This window comes from Neovison vison, chromosome 4 (assembly GCF_020171115.1).
Source record: "Neovison vison isolate M4711 chromosome 4, ASM_NN_V1, whole genome shotgun sequence".
NCBI classification, from domain to species: Eukaryota; Metazoa; Chordata; class Mammalia; order Carnivora; family Mustelidae; genus Neogale; species Neogale vison.
The window spans coordinates 122973038-122995635 of NC_058094.1; the positions used below are offsets into that span (position 1 = coordinate 122973038).

Consider the following 22598-nt stretch of genomic DNA (forward strand, 5'->3'; position numbering starts at 1 on the left):
CGAGACATTCTTACCAGAGGACCGTCGAACCTCGAACAACATGGGTTTGAACTGTGTGGGCTCTGTTATACATGGGATTTTTTTTTTTAATAAATATAGGACAGTGCTTTATGATTTTAACATTTTCTTTTCTCTAGCTTACTTTGTCAGAACGCAGTACACAATACAAATAACGTAAAATGCCTGTTGACTGTTTATGCTCCTGTTAAGGCTTCAGGTCAGTGTAGCCTATTAGGAATCTAGTTTTCGGGAGTCAAAGGTTCTGTGTGGATTTTTGACTGTGTGGGATGTCAGTGTCTTAATCCTTGCTTGTCCCAAGGTCAGCTATAGATCTAAGGGTTGTTTTTTTTTTAACTATTTTTTAAGATTTTATTTATTTATTTGACAGAGATCACAAGTAGGCAGAGAGAGAGGCAGAGAGAGAGGGGGAAGCAGGCTCCCTGCTGAGCAGAGAGCCTGATGCAGGGCTCGATCCCAGGAGATCTAAGAGTTTTTATCACAAGGTGAAGTTTTTCTGTCTTTTCAATGTGTCAGTAGGAGGTCATAGATAACCCTGTTGTAATCGTTTAACGATGTATGTAAACCAAATCACCAGTCTGTACACCTTTAACTTTTAATAATCTTAGAGAAAAGCCATAGTTGGTGGAATAAAAAAAAAAGCACAAAAAAGCACCTACAACATGAATCCAGTTTTGTTTTTAAAAAATCATACATACTCGTGCCCTCGGTTAAGTGTCTGACTCGGTTTGGGATCGTGTTGTGATCTCAGGGTTCCGAGACCGAGCCCTGCACTGGCCTCCCTGCCGAGTGTGGAGTCTGCCTGAGACTCTTTCCTCCTCTTCCCCTGTTCCTTGTGCACTCAGGGTCTCTGTCTCTCCAATGCATAAATTAAAAAGAAAATCATATGTAGCCATGACGTTGCTTTAGTTCCTGGTAAGACGGAGTAAAGCACACCCCATCCTGTCTGTCCCATGTAATGCAGCTTTCGGTCCAAGACAGGGTTCAGGGAGACGCTGTTGCAGGACTTGGAACAACATATGGGAGCAGGAAGACTGTGAAGGAAGACCAGAGTTTGAAGTACACTGAGCTGGTTTTGAGTTCATTGTTATTCTCCCTCTGGCTCTCTCCCCCAAGACACAGCTTCAGAAATTTAGATGAAAACATCCATTCTTCTGAAAACTGCAACCTTCCATACTAACCCACAATGAAGTAGTTAACCTGAATAATGAAATAACTAGTAAAGATATAGAACTTACAGTTGAAGACCTTCTGAAGAGAAATCTGTAGCCCTAAGTTATTTCACTGGTGAAATGTATGAACACATTCTAGAAAAGAATAACACCAGATCTGAAGAGTGTCTTTCAGAAAATGGAAGAGGACAGACTTCCCAGCTCTCTTGGTAAGACCTGCATGACCTGAATACCAAACCCTAACCAAAAACCCAACCCAGTAACTCTTGTTCATAAATACAGAAGTCCTCAGGAGTACAAGCAAGTGTAACCCCTCAGTACACAAAAGGAATAACATTCTAACAGAGAAGAGGTTATCTTTGGAATTGAAGGCTGGTTCAGTATTTAAAGATGAATCTGTGGGGGATGCCTGGGTAGTGGCTCAGGTGTTGGGCATCTGGCTTCAGCTCAGGTCATGATCCTAGGGTCCTGGGATGGGGCTTCCTGCCCAGTGGGAGGCCTGCTTCTCTCTCTCCCACTCCCCTGCTTGTGTCCCCCCCCCTCTGTCTCTCTATCTCTGTCATATTAAAAAATAATCTGTGTAATCTACATTAACATATGAACAGTTTACAAGATAAAACATGACTCTATCAGTTAATGCACAAAGGGTTTGGCGACATTCAAAATATTTTTAAAATTTCTACTGAGATTTCTTCTTTGATCCTGTATTTGTTTTTTTTTAGAAATACTTTTTCATTTATCCACTGTTGTTTGATTATCCAGCTATCTTTCTGTTCTTGATTTCAAGTTTAACTCTGTTAAAACTGTGGTCTGAGAGCAGACATTTTATGATTTCTCTTCTTTTACATTTGTGAAGATGTGTTTTATGGCCCAGAAGGTGTGTCTCTTGGAGAGCACTCCGTGGGGACCCAAGAAGGAGAGAACATGTCTCTTGGAGATGTTCCATGGGTGTCCGGGAAGGAGAGAGCATGTATCTTTGAGAGCGCTCTGTGGGAGCCTGAGAAGGAGAGAACATGTCTCTCTTGCTGAGTGCTCTGTGGGAGCCTGAGAAGGACAGAACGTGTCTCTCTTTCTGAGTGCTCTGTGGGAGCCTGAGAATGACAGAATGTGTCTTACAGAGAGTGCTCCTGGAGGCTGGGAAGGTGGTGTATTCTGCCCTTGGATGAAGCGGTTTGTAGATGTGCAGCACATCCCGGGGTAGATGGTGGTGGTGAGTTCACCGTGTCCTTGCAGAATTTCTGCCTGTTGGATCTGTTCTCTGGGACAGGGCCGCCGGCTTCTTCTCTCCCCTTGCAGCTCTCTTTGTTTTCCCCTCACACATGGTGCTCTGTTGTTAGGGTGTATAAAGTCTTGTTGGAGAATTGACCCCTTCGTCATTAGGTTATGCCCCTTTTTATCTCTGATAACTTCCATCCTCTGAAGTCTGCTCTGTCTGAAATTAACAAATTACTCCTGCTTTTTTTGGATCAGTGTTAGCATTGTATGTCTGTCTCCGTCCATTTACATTTAAATTCTAAATATCAGTATATCTATTTGTTCATTTTATTATTAACTTAAAAAAATATTTCAGTAATCTGTATACCCCATGTGGGCTTGAACTCATGACCCTGAGATCTAGAGTTGCACACTCTTCTGACTGAGCCAGGCGGGTGCCCCGTCAGTGTATTTGGAATTTCTTAGAGACAGCACCTAGTTCAGTCTTAGATTTTTTTTTTAATTTTTAATTTTTTATTGTTTTATAAACATATGAATATTTATCCCCAGGGGTACAGGTCTGTGAATCATAAGGTTTACACACTTCACAGCACTCACCAGAGCACATACACTCCCAATGTCCTCGGTCTTTGTTTTTGAACCACTCTGGTAATTTCTGTCTTTTAATTGGTATATTTAAACCATGGGCATTCAAAGTGTTTGTTAATATAGTCGATTAATTTATACACCATATTGTTATTGTGTTCTATTTGTTGTTCTTTGTTCCTGTTTTTTTTCTTACACTCTTTTTCTTTTTATGTTTTTTAAGCAAATAAATAAAGGGGATAATGAGCATAAATTAAGGGTGAGTAAATTTAATGCCCAGAAGTGTGTTAGTTTAGAACCTGACATGAACATGCCTTGATAATGTAAGCAAGATTCATATTTTCATAAATTGATGTTATATTCACTTTGTAGACCATTTAAAGATTTTAAAAAAATATTTCTCAGTTGTAATCTCTCTTGAAGCTCACTTTTTTTTAATTTTTAATTTTTAAAATTATTTTCAGTGTACCAGAATTCACTGTTTATGCACCACACCCAGTGCTCCATGAATGATGTGCCCTCCTTAATCCCCACCACCAGGCTCACTCAAGCCCACACCCACCTCCCCTCCAAAACCCTCAGATTGTTACTCAGAGTCCACAGTCTCTCATGGTTCGTCTCCCCCTCCAATTTTCCTCAACTCCCTTCTCTCCATCTCCCCATGTCCTCTGTGTTATTCCGTATGATCCACAGTAAGTGAAACCATATGGTAATTGACTCTTTCTGTCTGATTGATTTCACTCAGCATAATCTCTTCCAGTCCTATCCATGTCAAAACAAAAGTTGGGTATTCATCCTTTCTGATGGAGGCGTAATACTCCATAGTGTATATGGACCACATCTTCCTTAACCATTCGTCCATTGAAGGGCATCTTGGTTCTTTCCACAGTGTGGTGACCATGGCCATTGCTACTATGGATATTGGGGTGCAGATGGCCCTTCTTTTTGCTATTTCTGTATCTTTGGGGTAAATACCCAGGAGTGCAATTGCAGGGTCATAGGGAAACTCTATTTTTAATTTCTTAAGGAATCTCCACACTGTTTTCCAAAAAGGCTGCACCAACTTGCTTTCCCACCAATAGTGTAAGAGGTTTCCCCTTTCTCCATATCCTTTCCAACACACAGTTTCCTGTCTTGCTAATTTTGGCCATTCTAACTGGTGCAAGGTGGTATCTCAGTGTGTTTTTGGTTTGAATCTCCCTGATGGCTAATGATGATAAACATTTTTTCATGTGTCTGTTAGTCATTTGTAGGTCTTCATTGGAGAAGTGTCTGTTCATGTCTTCTGACCCTTTTCTGACATGATTATCTGTTTTGTGTGTGTTGAGTTTGAGGAGTCCTTTATAGATCCTGGATATCAACCTTCTTCTGTACTGTCATTTGCAAATATCTTCTCCCATTACGTGGGTGGCCTCTTTGTTTTCATGACTGTTTCCTTTGTTGTGCAGAAGCTTTTGATATTGATGAAGTCCCAAAAGTTTATTTTTACTTTTTTTTTCAATTTATTTATTTTCAGAAAAACAGTATTCATTATTTTTTCACCACACCCAGTGCTCCATGCAAGCCGTGCCCTCTATAATACCCAAAACCTGGTACCCCAACCTCCCACCCCACCGCCACTTCAAACCCCTCAGACTGTTTTTCAGAGTCCATAGTCTCTCGTGGTTCACCTCCCCTTCCAATTTACCCAAATTCCCTACTCCTCTCTAACACCCCTTGTCCTCCATGCTATTTGTTATGCTCCACAAATAAGTGAAACCATATGATGAGGGGGGGGACAAGATGGCGGGGTACTAGGAAGAGGCATCTTTTCAGCTGGTACGCCAAAGTGAGCTGATTACCTACCAAAGAACTCCGATCACCCATGAAATCAGCCTGAGATCAGAATTATACACGTCTGGATCTCTACAGGGGCAGAAGACGCCAGTGAGCAGGTAAAGCGGAATGGGAACAGCGGACTGATATCGGAAGATAAACAAAAGGGGGAGGGAGCCACCAGAGGCGACCGGTGGGAAAGTAATACCCCAATACGAGCGAGAGTGCCCTGCGTCTGGGGACCAGCATTAACTTGGAGACTGGTTGAAAACACTCCAAAAGAGCAAAGGATTGCGGGGGGAAATTGTGGGAATCGGGGCGGCTAGGGACAGGGGCTTAAGTCCCCGGTCCCAGACGGCCTCCCCGGCGCTGAGGCAGATAGAGTGCAGCGGAGAAACCAGCTCCTGGTCCCTAAACCGCCAGCCCGCCCCAGAGCGCGTGGGTTCCGGCTCCTGTGAGGGGATGGGAGCTGCGCCAGTCAGCAGAACGCGAGCTAGCCTGAGATGCACGCACTTGAGATGCACGCGCACAAAGCTTGAGATGCACGCGCACGTCCATCGAGCTCTCCTGGGTTACTAAGGCACGGGGTCGCTTCTTGACCTGCGCCATTGTTTCAAAGTCTAAGCCGCGCGCGCGCAAAACTCTTCCCCGGACAGAGGCGCGCAAAAGCCCAGCCTGTGGCTTACGGACCAGCGCCCAGTTCTCAGTGCCCCAGACGTGCGCCCGACCCACAGCCGCCTCTCAAAAGAGGTGCACGCAAGCCGGGCACTCCCAGCCTGGGCCGGCGGCAAAATCTCAGTGTGCGATCACTGCTTGGAACCTCTCTGGCGGTCAGGAGCTCCCAGACAGCCGCCACTGCCTTGGCTTTGGGGACGAGAAAAGATCTTGCGCCCCCAGGGTCTGCAACATGGAACCTGCACTGCCAGAGTCCAAGGGGGAATTTATTCAGCTTCTGCACCCAGACTGAGGCTTCTCTCTGAGACGGAGATCAGGAAGTGTTCCAGGGTGCACCTTGACTTCACCAGAGTTGATACATCCAGCTACATCTGTTCACTCTTCTCCCACCAAAATGACTAGGAGGAGGAATGCCCAACAGAAGAAAAATACAGAGGATGGACCTTCTGCAACAGAACTAATGGCTATAAACATAGACAATATGTCGGAAAGAGAATTAAGGCTAACAATTATCCAGGCAATAGCTAGGTTGGAGAAAGCCATGCATGACCAAACAGAATTGATTAGGGCCGAACTGAAAGCGACCAGACAGGATGTTCACAATGTTAGGGCGGAGCTTAAAGCTACCAGGGAAGAGGTCCACAATGCTCTCAATGAGTTCCAATCTAATCTAAACTCTCTCAAAGCTAGGGTAACTGAGACAGAAGATAGAATTAGTGATCTGGAAGACAAACAGAGAGAAAGGATCAGGAGGAAGCCTGGAACAAACAGCTTAGATCCCACGAAAGCAGAATCAGGGAAATAAATGATGCCATGAAGCGTTCAAACGTCAGAATTATTGGAATTCCTGAAGGGGAGGAGAAAGAAAGAAATCTAGAAGATATCGTGGAACAAGTCCTTCATGAAAATTTTCCGAATCTCGCGAATGAAACCAGCGTTCATGTACTAGAGGCTGAACGGTATCCACCCAAGATTATACATTCCAAAAAAACACCACGACACCTGATAGTCAAATTGAGGAATTATAATTGTAGGTATAATCTCTTGAAAGCCGCCAGGGCAAAGAGGCTCCTTACTTACAGAGGGAAGCCCATCAGAATAACGTCAGACCTGTCCACAGAGACCTGGCAAGCCAGAAGAGGCTGGCAAGATATATTCAGGGCACTAAATGAGAAGAACATGCAGCCAAGAATACTTTATCCAGCAAGACTGACATTCAAAATGGATAGAGAGATAAAGAGTTTCCAAGACCGGCAAGGCTTAAAAGACTATGCAACCACCAAGCCTACAATGCAGGAAATATTAAGGGGGGGTTCTATAAAAGAGGAAAAATCCCAAGAATAGCATTGAACAGAAATATAGAGACAGTCTACAGAAAGAAAGACTTCAAAGGTAACTCGATGTCAATAAAAATGTATCTATCAATAATCACTCTCAATGTGAATGGCCTAAATGCACCCATAAAACGGCACAGGGTTGCAGATTGAATAAAACGACAGGACCCATCCATCTGCTGTCTACAAGAGACCCATTTTGAACCTAAAGATACACGCAGACTGAAAGCGAATGGGTGGAGAAGCATCTTTCATGCCAATGGGACTCAAAAGAAGGCTGGGGTAGCGATTCTCATATCAGAAAAATTAGACTTCAAACTAAAGACTGTACTCAGATATACAGAAGGAAACTACATAATCCTTAAAGGGACTATCCACCAAGATGATCTAACAATTATAAATATCTATGCTCCCAATATGGGAGCAGCCAATTACTTAAGAAAACTGTTAATCAAGATAAAGAGTCATATTGATATGAATACACTAATCGTAGGAGATCTTAACACGCCTCTTTCAGAATTAGACAGATCATCGAAGCAGAAAATCAATAAAGAAACAAGAGCATTGAATGACACATTGGACCAGATGGACCTCATAGATATATACAGAACATTCCACCCTAAAACAGCAGAATACTCATTCTTCTCAAGTGCACACGGAACCTTCTCCAGAATAGACCACATACTGGGTCACAAATCAGGACTCAGCCGATACCAAAAGACTGAGATTATTCATTGCATATTCTCAGATCACAATGCTTTGAAACTGGAGCTCAATCACAAGGAAAAGTTCCGAAGGAACTCAAACACCTGGAAGCTAAAGACCACCTAGCTTAAGAATGCTTTGATCAACCAGGAGATCAAAGAAGAACTGAAACAATTCATGGAAACCAATGAGAATGAAGACACTTCGGTCCAAAACCTATGGGATACAGCAAAGGCGGTCCTAAGGGGAAAATATATAGCCAACCAAGCCTTGCTCAAAAAAATGGAAAAATCCAGAACACACCAGCTGTCTCTACACCTTAAAGAACTGGAGGATCAACAACAAATCAAACCAACTCCACACATAAGAAGGGAAATCATCAAGATTAGAGCTGAGATCAATGAGGGAGAAACCAGAGATACAGTAGAATGTATCAATGAAACTAGAAGCTGGTTTTTTGAAAGAATCAATAAAATCGATAAGCCACTGGCTACACTAATCCGAAAGAAAAGAGAGAAATCCCAAATTCATAAAATTATGAATGAAAAGGGAGAGATCACAACTAACGCCAAGGAAGTAGAAACAATCATCAGAAGTTATTACGAACAGTTATATGCCAATAAGCTTAGCAACCTAGATGAAATGAATGCATTCCTGGAAAAATATAAATTACCAAAATTGAACCAGGAAGAAATCGGCAACCTGAATAGACCGATATCTAATAACGAGATTGAAGCAGTGATCAAAAACCTCCCAAAAAACAAGAGCCCAGGACATGACGGATTCCCTGGGGAATTCTACCAAACCTTCAAAGAAGAAATAACACCTATTCTCCTGAAGCTGTTTAAAAAATTGAAGCAGAAGGAAAACATCCAGACTCTTTCTATGAAGCCAGCATTACCCTGATCCCCAAACCAGGCAAGGACCCTACCAAAACGGAGAATTTCAGACCAATATCACTGATGAATATGGATGCTAAGATTCTCAACAAGATCCTAGCCAACAGGATCCAACAGCACATTAAAAAGATTATCCACCATGATCAGGTGGGATTCATCCCTGGGCTACAAGGATGGTTCAACATTCGCAAATCAATCAATGTGATACAACAAATTAATATGAGAAGAGAGAAGAACCACATGGTCCTCTCAATTGATGCAGAAAAAGCATTTGACAAAATCCAACATCCGTTCCTGATTAAAACGCTTCAAAGTATAGGGATAGAGGGAACATTCCTGGACCTCATCAAATCTATGAAAGACCCACAGCAAATATCATCCTCAATGGGAAAAAGCTTGCAGCCTTCCCATTGAGATCAGGAACAAGACAAGGATGCCCAATTTCACCACTCTTGTTCAACATAGTATTAGAAGTCCTAGCAACAGCAAGCAGACAAAGGAGAGAAATAAAAGGTATCCAAATTGGTAATGAAGAAGTCAAACTCTCTCTCTTCGCAGATGACATGATTCTTTATATGGAAAACCCAAAAGACTCCACCCCCAAACTACTAGAACTCATACAACAATTCAGGAACATGGCAGGATACAAAGTCAATGTGCAGAAATCAGTGGCTTTCTTATACACTAACAATGAAAATACAGAAAGTGATATTAGAGAATCGATTCCATTTACTATAGCACCAAGAACCATAAGATACCTGGGAAGAAACCTAACTAAAGAGGTAAAGGATCTGTACTTGAGGAACTATAGAACACTCACGAAAGAAATTGAAGAAGACACAAATAGATGGAAGACCATTCCATGCTCTTGGATCGGAAGAATAAACATTGTTAAAATGTCTATACTGCCTAGAGCAATCTATACTTTTAATGCCATTCCGATCAAAATTCCACCGGCATTCTTCAAAGAGCTGGAGCAAATAATCCTAAAATTTGTATGGAATCAGAAGAGACCCCGAATCGCTAAGGAAATGTTGAAAAACAGAAATAAAGCTGGCGGCATCACCTTACCTGATTTCAAGCTTTATTACAAAGCTGTGATCACCAAGACAGCATGGTACTGGCATAAAAACAGACACATAGACCAGTGGAACAGAGTAGAGATCCCTGATATGGACCCTCAACTCTATGGTCAATTAATCTTTGACAAAACAGGAAAAAATATACAGTGGAAAAAAGACAGTCTCTTCAATAAATGGTGCTGGGAAAACTGGACAGCTATATGTAGACGAATGAAACTCGACCATTCTCTTACACCGTACACAAAGATCAACTCAAAATGGATAAAAGGCCTCAACGTGAGACAGGAATCCATCAGAATCTTAGAGGAGAACATAGGCAGTAATCTCTTCGATATCAGCCACAGCAACTTCTTTCAAGATACGTCTCCAAAGGCAAAGGAAACACAAGCGAAAAAAAACTTCTGGGACTTCATCAAAATCAAAAGCTTCTGCACAGCAAAGGAAACAGTCAAAAAAACAAAGAGGCAACCCACGGAATGGGAGAAGATATTTGCAAATGACAGTACAGACAAAAGGTTGATATCCAGGATCTATAATGAACTCCTCAAACTCAACCCACACGAAACAGACAAACACATCAAAAAATGGGCAGAAGATATGAACAGACACTTCTCCAATCAAGACATACAAATGGCTATCAGACACATGAAAAAATGCTCATCATCATTAGCCCTCAGGGAGATTCAAATTAAAACCACATTGAGATATCACCTTACACCAGTTAGAATGGCCAAAAGTAACAAAACAGGAAACAACATGTGTTGGAGAGGATGTGGAGAAAGGGGAACCCTCTTACACTGTTGGTGGGAATGCAAGTTGTTTCAGCCTCTTTGGAGAACAGTGTGGAGATTCCTCAAGAAATTAAAAATAGAGCTTCCCTACGACCCTGCAATTGCACTCCTGGGTATTTACCCCAAAGACACAGATGTCGTGAAAAGAAGAGCCATCTGTACCCCAATGTTTATAGCAGCAATGGCCACGGTTGCCAAACTATGGAAAGAACCAAGATGCCCTTCAACGGATGAATGGATAAGGAAGATGTGGTCCATATACACTATGGAGTATTATGCCTCCATCAGAAAGGATGAATACCCAACTTTTGTAGCAACATGGACGGGACTGGAAGAGATTATGCTGAGTGAAATAAGTCAAGCAGAGAGTCAATTATCATATGGTTTCACTTATTTGTGGAGCATAACAAATAGCATGGAGGACAAGGGGCGTTAGAGAGGAGTAGGGAATTTGGGTAAATTGGAAGGGTAGGTGAACCATGAGAGACTATGGACTCTGAAAAACAGTCTGAGGGGTTTGAAGTGGTGGGGGGTGGGAGGGTGGGGTATCAGGTGATGGGTATTATAGAGGGCACGGCTTGCATGGAGCACTGGGTGTGGTGAAAAAATAATGAATACTGTTTTTCTGAAAATAAAGAAATTGGAAAAAAAATATGATAATTGACTCTCTCTGCTTGACTCTTTCACTCAGCACAATCTCTTCCAGTCCCGTCCATATTTCGCTTTTGTTTCCTTTGCCTTTGGAGACATAACTTGAAAGAACTTGCTGTGGCTGATATTGAAGAGATTACTGCCTATGTTCTCCTCTAGGATTCTGATGGATTCCTGTCTCACATTGAGGTCTTTTATCCATTTTGAGTTTATCTTTGTGAACGGTGTAAGAGAATGGTCGAAGAGAATGGACATATAGCTGTCCAGTTTTCCCAGCACCATTTATTGAAGAGACTATCTTTTTTACACTGTATATTTTTCCTGTTTTGTCGAAGATTATTTGACCATAGAGTTGAGGGTCCATATCTGGGCTCTTTACTCTGTTCCACTGGTCTATGTGTCTGTTTTTATGCCAGTTGCATGCTGTCTTGGTGATCACAGCTTTGTAGTAAAGCTTGAAATCAGGTAACGTGATGGCCCCAGTTTTATTTTTGCTTTTCAACATTTTTTTAGCAATTCAGGGTCTCTTCTGATTCCATACAAATTTTAGGATTATTTGCTCCAGCTCTTTGAAAAATACAGGTGGAATTTAGATCAGAATGGCATTAAAAGTATAGATTGGTCTGGGCAGTATAGACATTTTAACAATGTTTATTCTTCCGACTCAAGATCATGGAATGGTCTTCCATATTTTTGTGTCTTCTTCGATTTCTTTCATGAGTGTTCTGTAGTACCTCTAGTACTTTACCTCTTTGCCTCTTTGGTTAGGTTTATCTATTTGGTTAGGTTTATTCCCAGGTATCTTATGGTTCTTGGTCCTATAGTAAATGGAATTGATTCTCTAATTTCCCTTTGAAGCTAAATTCTTTTTCTGTAATCTGTTTATCTGTTGTCTATCTTCTCTTGCATTGAGGTATAATTAGGAAATCGTAAGATAGCAAAGTGTGCAGTTTGATGACTTGGTGTTTGTGTACATTACCGACAGCTTCCCCATTGCCCCACTACCCCATTGAGTTAACACATCTGTCACCTCCCCGTGATGGTGTTGTCATCTGTAGTCACCAGTGTATATAATAAATACTCAGACCTCACTCATTTTATAATTGATGGTTTTTTGCCAGTGCCTCCCTATTTTCCTCACCCCTGAGCTCCTGGTAACCACTTTTTTACTTTCTGTTTCTATGGGTTCAGTTAAAAAAAATTTATTTTTAGAATATCATGTGTAAGTGATAGGATGCAGTGTCAGTCTGTCTCTGTGTGGCTTACTTCAGTAGCTGAAGGCCCTCTAGCATCATCCGTGTTCCTGCAGACAGCAGGCTTTCCTCCATCCCAGGGCTGAGGGGTTCCCCGTCGTGTTTGTCTGTGTCTAGAGTGTGTGTCACATGGTCTCAGGTATGTATCTCCCACTTTTTCTTTGATCCGTTTGTCTGTCAGTGCATCCCCAGACTGTTGTCCTGTCTTGCTTATTGTGAACACAGGAGTACAGACACCTCTCTGAGAGAGTGGTTTTGTTTCCTCTGGATATAATCTGGAAGTGGGATTGCTGGGTCTCATGGTGTTTCTAGTTTTGATTTCCTGAGGGTCCTCCACACGGGTTCCCACAGTGGCTGTGCCAGTTTACGTTCGCACCAGTGGTTCGAGAGCCTGCCCTTTTCTGCATATTCTTGCCAGCATCTGCTATATGTTGTATTATTTTAAAGATTTATTTATTTATTTTAGAACAAGGGAGAGAGAGCACAGGGGGGAGATGCAGGGGGAGAGAGAGAGATGCAGACTCCCCACTGGGCACGGAGCCTGACATGGGACTCAGGCCCACGACCCTGATATCATGACCTGAACCGAAACTAGGAGTCAGATGCTCAACTGACTTTACCACCCGGTCCTTCCTCCTGTTGTCTTTTTGATAATTGATGTAAGGGGCATGATGTCACACCTCAGTGTGGTTTTGATTTGCATTTCCTGATGCTCAGTGACACTGAGCACATTTTCATGTGTCCGTTGTGCTTTATATGACTTTGGAAAACAAGTCCCATTGTCCAATTAAAATAGTTTTTTTTTTTTTTCCTCTTGGGTTGTATAAGTTCCTTGTATGTTTTGGGTTTTCACCCCTTGTTGTGTGAAACTCTATCTCTTTTTTGTTGATGATTTCCTTTGCTGTGCAGAAGCTTTTCAGTTTGATGTAGCCCCACTTGTTTATTTTTGCTTTTGTTGTCTTTGCTTTTAGTGTCTCATCCAAAAAACGACTGGCATGGTCAGTGTCAGGGAGCTTATTCCCTGTGTTTGCTTCTAAGAATTTTTTGGTTTTAAATTTTATAATCAAGTCTCTAATCCATTTGGAGTTGATTTTTGTGTCTGTTGTAAGACAGTGCTCCTATTCACTCTTGGGAGAGCAGCAACCGGTTTTTGCAGCACCATCTCGAAGACTTTCTATTCTCCACATTGTCTGTTCTTGGCTTCTTTGTTGAAAATTAATTGATCACATATGCATGGGGTAATTTCCGGACTCTCTGTTCTGTTCCATTGACTTACGTGTCTGTTTTTATGGCAGTACCATATTGTTTGATTACAACAGCTTTATAATACAGTTTGAACCCAGGAAATGTGATGTCTCTGGCTTCAGTCTTCTTTCTCAAGATTGCTGTGTTCAGTTGGAGTCTTTGGACCGCTTTTCCTATTTCTGTGAGAAATGCCATTAGGATTTCGATAGAGATTGAATTGAATCTGTAGATTGAGGAGTGTAGAAAGGTAAACAATTCTGATTCTTCCTGTCCATGAGCAGGGGATGTCTTTCTGTTTGTTTGTGTCTTCTTTAATTTCTTTCTTCATTGTCTTTTTTACTCCCCTTGGTTAAATTTATTTTGAGGTATTTTGAAATTATTATTATTATTATTATAAAAGATATTATTTATTCATTTGACAGAGAGAGATCACAAGTAGGCAGAGAAGTAGGCAGAGAGAGAGAGAGGGAAGCAGGCCCCCTGCTGAGCAGAGAGCCCGATGCTTGGGACTCAAAGCCTGATCCAAGGACCCTGGGATCATGACTTGAGAGGAAGGCAGAGGCTTTAACCCATTGAGCCACCTGGGCACCCCAAGGTATTTTATTATTTTTGATGGAACTGTACATGAGATTATTTTCTTAATTTCTCTTTCTCATAGTTTATTGTTAGTGTATAGAAGCACAACTGATTTTTGCATATTAATGTCATATTCTGCAGCTTTATTGAATTTGTTATTCTAACGGTTTTTCTGGTAGAGTCTTTAGAATTTTCTATATATAATACGTCATCTGCAAATAGAGACAGTTTTACTTCTTCCCTTCTGCTTTGGATGCTTATTAAATTTATTTTCTTTGCCTTATTGCTGTGGCTAGGACTTTCAGGACTATGTTGAATGAAAATGGTGAGAGAGGACATGCCTGACTTTCATGTGATCTTACAGGAAAGCTTTCTGCTTTTCACTGTCGAGTATGGTGCTAGCTCTATGTTTGACATATGTGGCTTTTATTATGTTGTGGGATATTCTCCTAATTTGTAAATTTTTGGATTTTGATCATGGAATATAGTTGGATTTTATTATATGCTTTTTCTGCACGTATTGAAATGACTATATGATTTTTATCCTTCATTTTGGTAATGTGGTATATCACATCTACTGATTTGCTGTATGTTGAACTGTGTTTGCATCCCAGAAGTAAATTCCACCTGATCGAGGATTAGGATTCTTCTAATGTACTGATGGATTCAGGCAGCTAATTTTTGTTTGAGGGTTTTTATACACTAACAGTGTACAGTAGCTTTTGCAGTAGCCCCCAGATGTGAAATACTTAGAAAGGCAAGACATGTACAAGTTTTATAGGCCAAAAACTATAAGGTGCTGATAAAGAGGTCACAGAAAACCCAAATAAATGGAGAGATACAGTGTTCATGGACTGGAAGACAAATTAGTAATGATGTTCATACACTAGTCTGTAGACAGAATGCAGTTCCAGTCAGGGTCAGACCAGCATTGTTTGGTGTGTGTAGATGAGCTCATTATAAACTTTATTTGGAAAGTACAGAAACTAGAATAGTTGGTACATTTTTTTAATTTAAATTTTTAAATTTTTTAATAAACATATAATGTATTTTTATCCCCAGGTGTACAGGTCTGTGACTCACCAGGTTTACACATTTCACAGAACTCATCATAGTACATACCCTCCCCACTGTCCATATCCCCACCACACTCTGCTGTCCCCACTCCCCCCAGCAACCCTCAGTCTGTTTTTTGAGATTGAGTCTTTTATTGTTTGTCTCCCTCCCAGTCCCATCTTCTTTCATTTTTTCTTTTCCTACCCCCTAAACCCCCCATGTTGCATCTCCACTTCCTCATATCACGGAGATCATATGATACTTGTCTTTCTCTGATTGACTTATTTCGCTAAGCATAATACCCTCTAGTTCCATTCACGTCATCACAAATGGCAAGATTTCATTTCTTTTGATGGCTGTATAGTATTACATTGTGTATACCACATCTTCTTTATCCATTCATCTGTTGATGGACATGTAGGTTCTTTCCATAGTTTGGCTATCGTGGACATTGCTGCTATAACATTCAGGTGCATGTGCCCCTTTGGAGCACCACGTTTGTATCTTTAGGGTAAATACCCAATAGTGCAATCTTTGGGTCATAGGGTAGCTCTGTTTTCAACGTTTTGAGGAACCTCCATGCTGTTATCCAGAGTGGCTGCACCAGCTTGCATTCCCACCAACAGTGCAGGAGGCTCCCCTTTCTCTGCATCCTTGCCACATCTGTCATTTCCTGACTTGTTAATTTTAGCCATTCTGACTGGTGTGAGGTGGGATCTCATTGTGGTTTTGATTTGTATTTCCCTGATGCCAAGTGATGTGGAGCACTTTTCACGTGTCTGTTGGTTGTGTGTGTCTCTTCTTTGCAGAAATGTCTGTTCATGTCCTCTGCCCATTTCTTGATTGGATTATTTGTTCTTTGAGTTTGCTAAGCTCTTTATGGATTTTGGATACTAGCCCTTTATTAGACATGTCGTTTGCAAATATCTTCTCCCAATCTCTCAGTTGTCTTTTGGTTTTGTTAAAATTGTATTTATTGAAGAGAGAGCGAATGAGCCCAAACAGGGGGAGGGGCAGGTTGAGTGAGTTGCAGGAGGAGGGAGAGAGGGAAAAGCAGGCAATGGGGGACTCGATCCCAGGACCCCAAGATCATGACCTGAGCCAAAGGCAGATGCTCAACCCACTGAGCCCCCCAGGGACCCCAGTGGATACAATTTTTAAAAGAAGAATAAAATTTGAAGAATTACTGACTTTAAAACTGACTTTCAAACTTAGTGTAAAGTTGTGTGGTAAAAACAGTGTGGTACTGGTGACAGGACAGACACATAGGTCGATGGCTAAAGTAGAGACATGGATCCCTAAAAACATGGTTAACTGATCTTTTAACAGGGGAGCAAGATCATTTTAATGGAGAAAAGATAGTCTTTTCATTGGAAGATATTGGCACAGTTAGTTGGCCATCCACATGTGAAAAAGAAAAGAAAAGAGAAAAAGAACTTCATTTTTAAGCCTCATATGTTCTTCCAAAAAATTCAAAAATTGATTCTAGATCTAATAGCATAGACCGTAAAATTATAAAACTCTAAAAGAAATCTTGGGAGAAAATTGTCATGGGTTAGGCAAAGAGTTTTTGGTTGATTCTTAAATATGATCCATTAAAGGAAAAGAGCATAGGCCAGACTTTATCAGAATTAAAAATGTCTTCTCTGTAAAAGAAAATAAAAAAAAAACAAAACATGGTTATAGTGGGAGAAAGTATTTCCAAATCACATATTTAATATGTGTCCTGAATATACAAACAGCTCTCAAAATTCAGCAGGAAGAAAGTAAACAACCTAATGAAAAATGTGCAAAAGACTTGAACAGAGAGTTTGCCAGAGTATACAGATGGCTGAGAAGGGAGCGTGTGAAAAGACAGGAAGCACAGCAGTCACCAGGGGAACACAGACTGAGGCTGTAAGCGGTGCCACCAAACGCCTGCCGGGATGGCTGGAGTTTCTGTGATTCTGAGTGCTGTGGACTGCCGAGGCTCCCCGCACTGATGCAGCTGCTCTGGGGCCACTGGGCAGTGTCCTTTGGAGGTACCATTGCACTTGTTGTGTGACCCGGTGATTCCAGTTCTGGGTACTGACACAGAAACGCTGGCTGTTCGCACACAGAAACCTGCACATGCTTACACTGCTCCAGTTAAAATTGCCAAAAAGCTGGAAACAACCCAAATGTCTGCCAGCAGGTGACTGGATGCGTGTCTGGGGTACATCCGCACCAGGGCTACTGCTGGGTGATAAAGGATGAGCGGCTGGTACTTGGATGCCAGGGACAGACCCCAGAAAGCTGGGTGGCATCAGTAAGGGTAACGGAATCAGTGTGATACTGTAACAAGGAAAGACATAGAACAGGATGGAAAGCACAGGACAGAGCCTATTAGTGTAGAAAAAAGTTGTTATTATGATGGAAAGAATCCAGTCTCAAAAGTACGTACTGTGTGATTCCATTTGTGTGACATTCTGCAAAAGAGCTGCGGGGAGGCCGTTGAGTGGTTTCCAGAGGTTGGGGGTGGTGGGAGGAGAGTTTTGGGGTCCTGCAGATGTTCTGTGTCCCGATTGTGGATACACAGATCCATACAAGGGTTAAAATCAGTAGACTGACTGATTTACCATAGATAGTTTAATAAAATAGAATTAAAAATTATCTGTATATGGTTTTCACCTGCGTGCATGTCTGTGTACATGAAGAAAAGTCCTTGGGATAAAGTGCCAAGTGAGCAGTGGTTCCTTTGGTGCTGGCTTTACTCATGACTTTTGTTTAGGTTTGTGCTTTTCTGACTTTTCTGAATGTTTCCATACTGAACATCCACTACTTCTGAAATGAAAACTGCCTGAAATTATTTGAGAAAAAACCCTTAGTGGCTTCCCTTCGGCTACAGAATGAAGTGCCTCTAGCCTTCCCTGCATGCTCCCCACATGCTCCCCACATACTGGCAGCACACTCCTGGCACAATCCCCACTCGCTCCACACACTCTCCCCGCACACTCTTCACACTCCCTGGTTCTGACACAAAGGCTGGCTTCCTGCCGCTGCTGTCTCAGGCTGAGGCATCGCTCCCGCCTGTCGGGGGAGCTCTGAGGGTGACGGGAACTGTTAGGCTGCTCTTAACGAATTAAGTACCATGTGAACCTCCATGGTGTGCCTGCTTTTAATGTCTTGTGTTTTTACGAGGTGATTTCAGTGAACTTACAGGATTGTGAAAATTCTGAGAATACCCCAGGCCAAGTTTACAGTCTGACAGTGAAAACTCCGTGACCCTTTGGGGCTGTTAGAAACAGGGTAGCAGCTGACGTGGGGTGGCAGGGGACAGGGTGAAGCTGTCTCCCGAATGGCGGCTGCCTGGCTGTAGACTCAGTCTCATGGGAGCTGGTGGGACTCTGGCCGAAGCCGTGGTAAGGGTCAGCACCACTGCTGCTATGGGTACAGGTCAGCCCCCCAGACAACTGGTCACAGACGTGGCCTCTGCCACCGTGTCCCCTCTGTGTCTCCCTCCTGTGCAGTTTGAGTTCATGATCCAGTCAATCCTGTATGCCTGGGACGCGTGGCTGAAGGAGGGCAGGGTCATCTGGCCAACCACAGCCGCACTGCACCTGGTGCCCTGCAGCTCCGACCGGGACTACCACAGCAAGGTGCTCTTCTGGGACAATGCCTACGAGTTCAACCTCAGTGCCCTCAAGTGAGTGCAGTGGGCTGTGTGCCAGCGTGTTCTGCTGCGCGGGCTGGGGAGACCCCGAGTGTGGAGCCCACCACGGCACTGAAGGGGATTCACGCCAGGCCTGAGAACTTGGCAGGTCGACCCTCAAGCCTTTATGCTGGTAGCAGGTGTGACGGGAGTTAGCAAGGCTCAAATATAGTGGGAAAATGTGGTCATGGTTACAGATGAGGCCTTTATCAGTACATGGTCTGTTAACACACAAATATGTGCTCCTACTAAGAGCTATTCAGTTTTAAAAGATCAGAAAATGTTATTTGTGAAGTCATCCCTGGCAGTTTGCAGAGGAAGCGACGTCCCACAGTGCTCACTTTCCTCGTTGTAGACACGGATGCACTTGCACTGCTGAACTAGGTTGTAATCTAAAATGATTGGCTGATGAGGCCTTCATGTTCTCACTGTTGCTGCTCGTAAGAAGATGATGACGGAAGCTGGTGTGCCTTGGTTGTCTGGGGATGCCAGCGTCAGCCCTGGGAAGTAGGGGGTCCCACGGCTCAGTACTGCAGGACGTCTCACGTATGCCGTGAGGGCCCGGTGAGCATGGATGTCTGCTGGGTACAGAAGAAGGGAGTCTCTGGGCTCTTTTGGCCTTTATTAAGCAACTCAGAAAAAGAGACGATAAAGCCATGGGAAGATGCCTTCCCCAGTTAACATGTTGGACCACTGCACTCTCAACCCAAACAACAAAGAGGATGGGGAGGAGAGGTCCCTGACAGAGCTGGCCCATCGTTCATCTAGGGCCAGGTGTGAGTTCTAAGCTTGGGGCCCAGTGATGAAGGCAGAGTGTTCCTGAGAAAGGAAAGGACAGAGCAGCGGCACAGGACGGGCCCACGCAGTGTGTGTGGGAGATATGGGGCATGAGGGGCACAGGCGGCAGAGTGTTCTGGCCACGGATGAGCCCCTTGAAACTACTTTCCTTCTCTCATACTGTGCACTGAAATTTAATTTCACATGGATTTAAGAGTTTTGTGTTAAAGCATCTGCATTAACTCTCGGAATCGGTGGGGGACCATGTGTCAGGTTTTGGATGGAAAGAAAGTGAACAGAAAGAAGAAAAGCACTGCTGGACTTGAGTCTGTACAAACGGACAGTCTCTGTGTGTCAGCAGCTGAACATGGTTTAAAAGGCAGCCGTGGCTTGGAGGGAGGTGCCAGCTTGCAGACCCTAGAGTCAGTTAGGAAAAGCTGAGTGTCCAGTGAAATTATAACCTTATTCCTTGCTTATAGGAATAATCAAGTCACAAAAACTAAAGTCACCAATAAATATTTGAAAGAAATCCCAGCATTATTAGTGATTGAAATGCAAATTAAATGCCATTTTTGCCAATTGGATGGACGAAGATCACATTAAAATGGCAGTTGTTGCTCTCTGAGCTATAGGTGAGGTGGAGGAGACGCGCCTGTGTGCCCAGAGCTGTGGGTGCGGGGGACATCCACCCCCTTCCCCATTGATGCCGCCACAGCCTGCTCCCAAACACACAGCACGGGGAACAGCCGGTCCCGTAGAGCGTGGCTGGATGGCTGTACACCCATCCAATGGATTACGAGATGGTGACACCGGGGGGACACGGACCACATACGCAAAATGGTTTCTGCTTGCATAAAAACACAAAAATAGAGCTCCAGGGGAGAAAATGACTGTAGCAGAGTGCCGAGGCAAGGGCATGGGAGACTCAAGGTTTTTCTTTGGACTTTTCTATATTTTCCAAATTCTTTATATGTGCATAATTATTATTATCAGAAAAATATTTTTAAAAACGTGGCCATATCATGGCATCATTAAAATGTTGACTTTCAATTGTTATTTTAGAAGTTAGTGCTGTGCTCAGTTTTTGAACAATTTCCCGTGGTACGTTGCGACTGGGCAAACACCACGTTCCGCAGTGGGGTCAGGCACAGTGACGAGGAGGCATGGGGCGGGGGCTCAGCCCCTGTGTGTGGGGACCCCTCCTGAGAGTCGGGCTGATGTGGGTCAGAGAGAGTCACCTAGAACAGGAGTGTCTTATTTACTGTGAATATCTTACTGTCCTGTACTCGCCCTTCTTGTGCTATAAGAGGATGTGTCCACGGGATGAGTTTGGGTCAGGCGAGGGAGCCCCACTGGGCTCCCATGCTCTCTGTCAACGTGACAGGAGGAGGGCGGTGGGATGGGTCTGGGCGCTACCTGCAGAACGGTTGGTTTCCAGGAGCTTAGGCCCTACGCAGAGGGTGGAGGTGGGAGGCGCTTGCACTGTGGTCTCCCCAGGCCGCCTGTGGGGACCCCTAGCCCATCTCGGTGTCCTTGTGCCGCAGGCCATGGCTTGGAACTCCTTCGAATGCTGAAGAGATGCCGAGAGTGCTGTGGTCGTGCGTGCTTGCATGTGTCAGAGCCCGAGATGTCGGTGTGACGCCTCTGAGCAATGTCTTTGACTTTTTCCCTAGATCTTTAGCAATTAAGGAGTTTTTTCTTGAAGCCCAAGTATAACCACATTTTGAAATCAGAAGACTGTCTTTCGGAGCCGTGCACCATATTACAGCTGGACATGAGGACTGTGCAGATCACCGACCGGGAGGTGAGACCAGATGCGCACTTCCCTCTCATGTTGTCAGTGGCGCTCGCACACCGAGACTTCTCTGTGGATATCATGAACCTTGCTTTGATTTTCCCAGAGTCTTTGCTTCTCTATGTTTGGCTTTGCATTTTATATTTTTAAGTTATTTTCTTTACCGCTGGCTTCTTCAACATCATCCGTTCTTTTCAGATTTATGTTTAATATTTTCAGCATCTTTGGATTGTAATACATCATATCCAGTTTCTTCAAGGACTGAATTAATATTGTTTTCACTACCGTTGATGACAGAATTCTTAATTCTTACTTTTACTTCCCCCTGTTGCCACGAGGTGGTGCGTGTGGCCACGGGATCTCATTTGGTGGCGTGTGGGGAGGTGCAGGAGCAGCGAGCGAGTGTGGGGGTCCTGGGCAGCCTCTATGGGGTTCCATCGGGCAGAACAACGTAGAGACTGAACTCTTGACTCTGCATGTAGTTTTGCAGAATAGAGACCGGGCCTGGAACTTCATTTATGTAAAGAATTGAGAGGAAATTCAGTTCCACTCATGCCTGGGCGGATGAGGCCCAGATTGCTTGAAACCTTTTGTTATTAGCTGCAGCATTTGGATTTATGATGCCAGTTTTAGTAGTTTCAGGAGGAGGAAATTTTACGTGGTGTTGGAGGTGTTCAGCTAAACCAGCAAGTCCTGTTCACCGTTGCTGAACTAGATGGTTCTGAGGGCAGTGCAGGGCGGTGGGATTTGTGGGGCAGGCCCAGGCTGACAGTTGCTAGTTCTTGCTCGGGGGGACCCTCGTGGCCCAGTCCTGTGCTTACAAAACCTGTGTCCCCTTCTTACCATCCGCTTGATCAGACGCTGAAAGGCGAGCTGCACTTCGAGATCAGGAAAGCCTGCGTGCTGCACGGGTTCATGGCCTGGTTCAGTGTGTGGTTCCAGAGTCTGGAGGAGGACAAACCCCAGCTGGTGTTGCGCACAGGCCCCTTCCACCCATGAGTGTGTGTCTCCCGTGGGGGCCCCACAAGCAGCCCCGGGAGGAGCTGACGTGGCTGGCCTGCCTTCAGGTGGTTAGTCCTCTGTCCGAGACCCAGCGGTCCTGGGCCGTGGAGCATGGTGTGCGGGCCCTGGGTGGGCAAGTCAGGGCTGGGCCTCACCCGTCCCCATGCTGGGCTCCCCTGAGCTGCCCTCTGACCCCTGCATGACTAGGAGGAACAGACTTGGTCTTGGCCTTGGAAGCTGCTTTAGCGTCCCATGGTCTCATAGAGCTCTAGAGGCTTTCCA

At 43.8% G+C, this 22598-nt stretch overlaps 1 pseudogene; it reads left to right on the forward strand.

Moving 5' to 3' along the window:
• Positions 1 to 22313, forward strand: part of LOC122905371 — a 34915-nt pseudogene extending 12602 nt beyond the window's left edge.
• The last annotated feature ends 285 nt before the right edge of the window (positions 22314 to 22598 follow it).